The 6734-nt window shown below is 38.7% G+C and overlaps 1 long non-coding RNA gene across 1 annotated transcript in view; it reads right to left on the reverse strand.

The window, feature by feature from the left end:
- The window catches only part of LOC140529632 (uncharacterized), a 33869-nt gene that overhangs the window by 15431 nt on the left and 11704 nt on the right, over window positions 1-6734 (reverse strand). The window lies entirely within an intron of this gene.

Genomic DNA, 6734 nt, shown 5'->3' on the forward strand with positions numbered 1-6734 from the left:
GCAATGAGAAAGAAGCTCCAAGGCAAGAAACAGTGGTTATGACTTGGGTCTCCGTTTCAGCTGCCAAGCCAGGCTGAAGCCCCCTGAGGAATAACTAGGCAGGAGTCCCAGACCAGACTTGTCCATCTGAACCAACAGAGCTTTAGAGATGGCTGAAAGGGGTTGAATCTACTATTTGCTCTGATCCAAATCCAGGTCAAAACTCACACCAGGGGGCAGGAGTCAGACTTTGCCCTGGGTCAGACCACTTCAGGAACACCAAAAGCTTGCAGGTCCCCAGACTAAGCTGTCCCTGAGATCACGGTATATGATAAAACTCAGTACCTGAAGAAAGCAGGAACAAGACTAGCCCACTCCTTTCCTCCAGAAGTTCATAGAGCCTGGCCCTAGAATAAATCTGAGATCAAAAAGTAGATTGAAAGAATAAGAAAACAACAAAGAATCTCACAATAAAAAGTTATTTTGGTTGGCTAGAACACTCAATAAAATCCAAGAGGTCTATAATCAAACCTTCAAAGAAAAACACAGCTTCAGCACAAATTCAACTAGAATTCTTGGTGAAACAAGGGGTTTTTTAAGAGTTAAAATGTTTTATAAATGGAATTTTAGAGGGAAAAAAATGGGAAAAATGAGAAATATGAAAGAAAGAATTGGAAAGGGAATTAACAACTTGGCACAAGAGGTACAAAACCTTGCCCAGGCTACAAACTCTTTGAAGATTAGAACAGACTAAATAGAAACCAACTCCATGATATAATAAGAAATATTGAAAACAAAGTCACAAGATGGAAAAAATAGAAGAAAAATATGATTATCTCATAGCAAAAACAACTGACCTGGAAAATGCTTAACATGCCTGACACATAGTAGGCACTTAAAATGTTTATTATACTGCAAAACAAATCAGGGAAGAGAAAAAAATGAAGAATTATTGGCCTATCTGAATACCATGATCAAAAAGAAAGAGCCCATGTAGTATATTTCAAGAAATCTTAAAAGAAAATTCCCCAAATCTCTTAGAATGAGAAGGTAAGTGGAAATAGAAAGAATCACTGGTCACCTCCTAAAAGAAACCCTCAGATAAAAACTTCCAGGTATTTTTTTGTTCTTATTATTTTATAGTTTTCAATATACACTTTTACAAGATTTTGAGTTCCAAATTCTTTTTCTCGCTTCCTCTCGTCCCCCTCCCTAAGACAGCATATAATTTGATACGGGCTGTATGTACATGTACGTTCCTATTAGACACATCTCCACATTAGTCACGTTGTGAAAGAAGAATGAGAACAAAAGGAAAAAACCATGAGAAAGAAAAAAAGGGAGAGAAAAGAGTCTGCTTCACTCTGCACTGAGACTGTATAGTTCTTTCTCTGGTGTGGATATCATTTTCCATAATGAGTCTTATGGAACTGTCTTAGACCACTGTATTGCTGAGAACTACGTTTATCAATATTGATCATTACACAGTACTGCCATTACTACGTACAGTGTTCTCCTAGTTCTGTTCACTTCACTCAGCATCAGTTCACGTAAGTCTTTCCAGGTTTTTCTGAAGTCCTCCTGTTCATCATTATAGCACAGTGGTATTCCATTACATTCATATACCACAACTTGTTCAACCATTCCCCGGTTGAAGGGCATCCCCTCAATTTCTAATTCTTTGCCACCACAAAAAGAGCTGCTATAGATATTTTTGTACATGTAGGATCCTTTACCTTCTATGACCAAAAGGTGGCAGAGAATTATAATCTGAGGAGGTGCCCATCAATTGGGGAATGGCTGAACAAGCTGTGGAATACGGATGTGATGCAATGCATTTGAGCTATAAGAAATGAAGTAGATGATTTCAGAGAAACTTGGTAAGACTATTTGAACTGATACAGAGAGAAGTGAACCAGGTGAACAATTTGTACATTGACAGCAATATTGTAGAGACAAACAACTTTGAAAGAGTTAAAGATTCTGATCAATACAATGACCAACCTTGATTCCAAAGAATTTGCAATAAAGCATACTATTCACTTCCTGATAGGAAGGTGAAATACTAGGAATATAGAATGAGACATATTTACTTATGCGCATGTATGTATTTTATGTGTATATATGTGTGTGCATGTAGATAAGTGTACATGTGTATACATGTACATGTGTGTATACATGCACATACATATATTCTTTTAGACATGGCCAATAAGGGAATTGGGCAGCTAGGTGGCACAGTGGATAGAGAACCAAGCCTAGAGTCAGGAACACCTGAGTTCACATCTGGTCTCTGACACTTACTAGCTGTATGACCCTTGGCAATTCATTTCATCTTGTTTGCTTAGTTTCCTCAACTACAAAATGAACTGGAAAAGGAAATGGCAAACCACTCTAATATCTTTGCCAAGAAAATTCCAAATGGGGTCACAAAAAGTTGGACACAAATAAACAACAATGAGGGAACTGGTTTTGACTATACATGTTTGCAACAAGTATCTTATTTTTCTTTCATTCTCAATTGTGACAGGACCATGGGATGGGATAGTAAGGGAGAAAGGGCAGATTTTAGCTGATTTAAAAATATAGAGAATTTAATTTTAAAAAGAAATAATCAACTTAAAATTAAAAAAAGAAAAGAAAGCTATGCAAAGAGCAAGGAGAGAGGAAGACCATTTATTAAGTGTTTACTATCTGTGAGGTATTATACAAAGCACCAGAAATACAAACAATCAGACAATCCCTACTGTTAAGAAGCTTATATTTTAATAGGAGAAGATAACACATAAAATAGAGTTGAAAACAGTAGGAAGAAGAGAAGGTAGAAAAGTCCAGAGAGACAGGAGTGGAAGCAGGAGAGAAGTAAGCATTAAGGGCTGTGGTACTTCCTTAAATAACAGTTCTATAAAGGAATTCACCAATGTGAAGAGGCAGTCATGGGGCAGAGGCATCACTAGGGTAAAATGACTGGGAAGGAAATAAAAAGGTCTGGAGAGCCAGGAAGAACAGGTTATGCCAGAGTAACCTAATTCTGTGTTTTTGGCAGAGTTACTAAAATGGTAGATTAAGAAAATATTATAGACATAGTTTATGCAGATTCTAGCAAAGCAATAAACAATAAAGTATGTAATACTATTGTTGTGAAAAAGATAGGGAAATGTAAACAAGATGATACTGCAATTAGATGCATTTGGAACTATGAGAATGGCCAAACTCAAAGAAGAGTTGTTAATGCTTCATTGCCAGCATGACAGGAGATCCCAAGTGGAGTGCCCAAGAGATCTGTACTTGGCTTTATTTTGTTGAACATTTTTATTAATACCTACTTGAATAGAAGCATGGATGCATTTAGATGAATGAAAGGCATTTAGATGACACAAAACTGTAAGGAATAACTAATTCATAGAATAAGAGTAAAGGTCCAAAAGATCTCACCAGGCTAGTGCATTGGGTTAAATTGAATAAGATGAAATATAAAAAGGATAAATGTAAAATCTTAAACTTGATTCCCAAAAGACCACATCTTTACAAGTCCAGGATAAAGATGCTGAATTCCTGCCTCTTCCATGTTTGATTAACTCCAGTTGTTTCCTGTTACCTCCAGGATCCAATATAAATTTTTTTTTTCTACTTTAAAGCCCTTCACAACATGACACTTTCCTACATTTCCAGTCTTCTCACACCTTCTTTTTCTCCACATGTTGACACTGACCTCTTCACTGGCGTTCCTCAAACAAGACATAGTTCCTGTCCCCACATCAGGCATTTTCACTGACTTTCCCCCATGCCTAAAACTCTCTCTCCCCTTCTCTCTGTCTCTGGTCTTCCCTGTTCCTTTCAAGTCTCAGCTAAAGTCCTACCTTGTGCAAGGAGACATTTCCTGATCTCCTTAATCTTTATGCCTTCCCTCTGAGATTGTTTCCAATTTATCCTGTATATATCATGTTTGTACAAAATTGTTTGCATATTGTCATCTCTTCTCCCCTCATTAGACTGTGACCTTCTTCATAGTGGGAACTGGGGGGAGGGGAGGGCATTTCTTTTTTCCCCTTTACTTAACACAGTACCTGACATATAGTAGATGCTTAATAAATGTTTGTTGATTTGCCTTAACTTCATATGCATATGTAGTCAGCAAAGGCCTAAAAGGGGCTTTGGGGTGTACTCTTACATAAATTATTTCTCTGCACTCTTAACACTCATAATAAAATAAGGAGTTGCAGAAATTGACTAAAATTCAGTGAGCATGAGTTGAGATCTTATCAAAGTCACTGAGTCTATAATAAGATTCTTGTTGGTATCATTCTCCTACTTGGCCAATGATACAGGAATGACTTCATGGCATGTTTTCCTGTGCCCACCTGCATCCACATAGCATCTGGCATGTCACATAGTATTTTGGCTCCCACCTTACTCAGCTTGGAATTTAAAATTCACTCTGGGGGCTTAACATTTATTGTTTCTGATCTGTATGACTGCAAAACTAAGCATGTAAGAGTTCAAAGAGGCAGACAAATGAGAAGTTTGTGAGTTTATTTAAAGTTAAATCCAAGACCTTTCCAAGCATGATTTTCATCACCTGGGATGTTTGCCTTTGATGTTATGCTGCCATCCTGTGGTCATTCTACTCATGAGAATGAGTAGTAAAATTATGAAAGACATCTATTCTTATCTTTTCTTGATTTATGATACAGATCAATTGTACTGTCTTTCTAGATTTCCTATTTGTTTTTTTTTTCTTCAATTTCCTTTTAACTGTTCCTCAGTGTCCTAAGAATGCCAAGCCTCAATTTTTGCCCCAGGGCCTTCTCCAGTGACCTAAACTTGCCCTTGATCTAGTCACTCTTATCCCAACAGTCTGTCCCAGAATGTACTCATCTTCAGGCCACCATCTTCTTCCCACTGTTCTTTAACTAAGGGTCTTGCCTAGTGCCCTGCATGAGCCCCAATCCTTTGTCGTGGTCTCAGGGCCTTTTCCAGGACTCCAGATGTCATCTCTCCAACCAGACACCCCTTCATTTTCTTCAGCCTGGTAGTACCACTTCACTGTACCCACACCTGGTCTTGCCTACTCTGAGGCAGGTTTCATTAGAGCTCAGTGGAGGACCTTGAAAGTCTAAGAGCATGTATCCCTCCGTGTACTTCTTTCCAACCATTAATAGTCAGCCTGGACTTGTTTTTCAGTGGTTACCATCTCCCACTCCCTCATATCCTCCCCATTCCAGTGACTTTTTTGAAACCTCTGATGAAGTTGACCACCCTCTTTTCCTGGATCCTCTTTCCACCCTTAGTTTTCTTGACATTTCTCACTCCTGGTTCTCCTTCTGAAGTCTACTTTGCTGATTTTTCATCCATGTCCCCTAACAGGGGCTGTTCCCCCAAAACTCTGTCCTGAGACATCTGCTCCTTTCCCTCTGTTCTGTCTCAATTTGTAAGCTCATCATTTATCACGTGTTCAACTAATATCTCACTACAGATGAGTCTCAGATTCATATATCCAACCCTAAAATGCCACTGAATTCTAACCTCACATCACCACCTGTTTCTTGAACATATCAAATTGGATGTGCAGGCATCTCAAATTCAATGTGCTTAAAACATAACTTGTTATCTTTCTCCCAAAATTTTTCCCAACTTTCCTGTCAAGGGTACCAACATCTTCCCAGTCACCACAGCCCAGAACCTAGGTGTCATCCTCAAATCCTCACTCACATTCATTCCAATAATTTATCAAATCTTGTAGTTTCGACCTTCAAAACATCTTTCACTTAAGTCCCAGCTTACCACCCTGATGCAGGCCCTCAGCACCTTTCACACAGACAATTATAATAAACTCCTAATTGATCTCCCTGCTTTAAGTCTCTCTCCACTCCAAACCAACCTTTGCTCCACTGTTAAAGTAACTTTTTCTGAAACATAAGTCTGACCACATTACTCCCCTACTCAATAAACTCAATGAATAAAGCTTCCAGCCACCTCTAGGACCAAATACAAAATCCAGTATGGCTTTTAAAGGCTTTCACAACCTGGTCCTTTCCCACATTTCCACCGTTCTTCTTCTTTACTTCCCTCCACATACTGTGTGATCCAGCTTCACAGGCCCAATTACTAGTCTTCAAACAGGACACTCTCTCTCCTGGTTCTACATATTTGCACCAGCTATCGCCCATTTCTGGAGTCTTATCCCTCCTCACCCTGAACTCCTAGCTACTTCCCCAGGTTCCTTCATGACATACTGTCTCCAAGGGCCCTTCCCTGCTTAGCTCCCCTTTCCTTTTAAGATGACCTTTTATTTACACTGCCTATATCTTGCATGTACAGTTACTTCCTTTCAGTTTCCCCAACTAGAATGTGATCTCCTCGAAGGCAAGGAACATGTTTTTGCCTTTTTTGTATCCCCAGTACTTACCACAGTGCCTGGCATATAGTAAGTGATCAATAAATACCTGGTGACCTGCTGACTACACATAGACATGGAGCTGATCTCTCGATGATGCCTAAGGTCTCCTCTAAAACCTGTGAACTTCTAATCATAAAATGGGGTATTATTGCTCACCAATACAAAGTTATAACCCAAACAATAGCAACAGAGACTTGAGTATGTGCAATCAGCCATACAGTGTTCCACCAAAAGTAAGGAGATTTAGTATAAATACAAACTATTTTATTTATTGTTTCTCAGAGAGAAAAGTGCATAATGTTACATGTAGCAAGAAATAAATCATCTTGCTAATAATCTACAATGTGTGACAAAA

The sequence above is a fragment of the Notamacropus eugenii genome, chromosome 2 (assembly GCF_028372415.1).
Source record: "Notamacropus eugenii isolate mMacEug1 chromosome 2, mMacEug1.pri_v2, whole genome shotgun sequence".
NCBI classification, from domain to species: Eukaryota; Metazoa; Chordata; class Mammalia; order Diprotodontia; family Macropodidae; genus Notamacropus; species Notamacropus eugenii.